Source organism: Bidens hawaiensis, unplaced genomic scaffold (genome assembly GCF_021521415.1).
Source record: "Bidens hawaiensis isolate Kalapana, Puna unplaced genomic scaffold, B.hawaiensis_p1.1 tig00004282_1, whole genome shotgun sequence".
Classification (NCBI taxonomy): Eukaryota; Viridiplantae; Streptophyta; class Magnoliopsida; order Asterales; family Asteraceae; genus Bidens; species Bidens hawaiensis.
Genome location: NW_027491257.1, coordinates 1,763,961 through 1,765,977, shown reverse-complemented (window position 1 = coordinate 1,765,977; position 2,017 = coordinate 1,763,961). Strand labels below are relative to the sequence as shown.

Below are 2,017 nucleotides of genomic sequence, written 5' to 3'. Positions count from 1 at the left end.
TGAAGGACATTTGGATGAAGGGATGAATCAGGGCTATAATCCATGATTCGGAGGGTTTACAGATCAGGGGACATGGTTTTACAGTCGAGGTGTCAACCAGGGGCGGAGTTTAAAGTCCGGGGGTGGCCCGGGCCGCCCTGACTTTACACGCAGTGGTGTAAATTTACTTGTTTTGGTCCAAAAATTTTTATACGTAGTGTAAATTTACCCATTTTCGACTTACTCACGAACTCGTCCAAGCTTCGCTACTGGAGTCAACATTAGACATAACCCAAAATTGTAGCGTTTATACGTGAGATACTCAGCCGATAAATAAAAAAAGTAGAGAAACATGAACGGATTCATGATTAATGATGGAATAAAGAAGCATCAGTTTTAAAAAGCTCGATTTTGGAGCCTCATGGTTTAAATCAGCCCAAATAATATCAAGTTTTTTCATCATCTGCAAACCAAATTCCACCAAATATAATCAAAAGTATAAAGAACAAATGAAATGAATTCAATAAACATTATTGTTATTTATTTATTTATTTTTAAACGACTAACTAAGAAACGCCAGGTACCCAGTACGCGAGTCTGGACGGACGGAACCCCTAAAAGTCCACCTATTAGGGATTCCCCGGATAAAACCCGACCCCCATGCCCGCCAAATATTATTGTTATTGCTACCTAAAAGCTCAAATCATCTGCTTTATATAGGGAAAGCAATAAAAACAAGGGCCGCCGTATAAAACCCTAGAGCGGTTAGACTGATTTAAAAGCCCATATTTGAGTTTACTGTAATTTGGTCTTGGGTTTTATATGGGCCTGCAGTAATTAATTTTTTGTATGTAGTTGTGGGCTTTCTCTTAATATCTAGAGGATTTTTAAACTGGTTATCTCCATCCTGATCTCACACGTGGCCAGGTTATTGTGGAGGTGCAAAAACCAGATAGGGTCGGGTCAGGTCCGATTAAGGTTAGTTACGGGTTTCTAATTGGGTTTTGACCGGTTTGGCCGGTTTTTTAATCGGTTTTTGGCCAGTCCGGGTATTGACCAAGAAGATGTGAAAGCGGGTGTGGTTCGAGTCAGATACGGTTCATGTTAGTTTCGGGTTTTTGACTGGGTTCTGACCAGTTTGGCCAGGTTTTTTTGAATCGGTTATTGGCTAGTTCGGGTCCAGTTTTTGGCCGAGTAGATGTGCAACTGGGTGCAGTTGTTTCGGGTTCAAGTAGAGTTTCTATGAAGAAATGGAACCCGGTTTGTACTCATCAGTTTGGGTGTTTCGGGTCAAGTCCAGAAGCGTTTTTTTTTCTTTCTTTTTTTTATCTCTAGGTTATTTTGTTGAAGGGGCAATTTTATATCTACCCCTCTAAAGTTGCAAATTATATTTTTTTCCCAAATCATGTTCGAAGAACATTGTATATTTTGCACAAAATCTTATGATTAGGGGAAATTTCTAATTTTACAAGTTTAAAGTGGGATATATGAAATTCTCATATGTTGAAAATCTACATATATAACCAAGAATTGTAACATGCATTAGCATTTATGTAAAGGATACTATTTCTAGAAAGTTTGAATTTAAAAGGTTCTTAATGTCTAGCATAATTATATAAGTCACTAAAACTTGATTTATTGGATATGGTATGCCCAAACATGAATACAATCTATACACTAGTGACATTGATCCTAAGGGGGTGTTTGGTACAGAGAATGGAATTGTAGAGAAATGGAATAGAGAAATGGAATTGCAGAGAAAGGGAATTGGTCTGGAGAATAAGAATTGACTGTTCTGTTTGGTAGTATAGAGATTTCAGTAGAGAAATATAGCAGAGAATCATTTCTCTTGTTTGGTACATAGGAAATAAACAGAGAATTATATCAACTTTATCATTAGCACAAGTATTTTTTTCATAACAAATATTTATTAAAAAATAAAAAACATATAAAAAGATGCATAAATTCCAACCAAAATATGCATTGATCAAACCAATTCACATACAAAACATAGTTTTTAAGCAAAAAACATCAACCA

At 36.4% G+C, this 2,017-nt stretch overlaps 1 non-coding gene across 1 annotated transcript; it reads right to left on the bottom strand.

The window, feature by feature from the left end:
* Nucleotides 1–363: 363 nt before the first annotated feature.
* LOC143626122 (small nucleolar RNA SNORD36) lies at nt 364–448 on the bottom strand. The gene has a single exon (XR_013152375.1). It is a non-coding gene; the product is annotated as a small nucleolar RNA SNORD36 (small nucleolar RNA).
* Nucleotides 449–2,017: the final 1,569 nt, after the last annotated feature.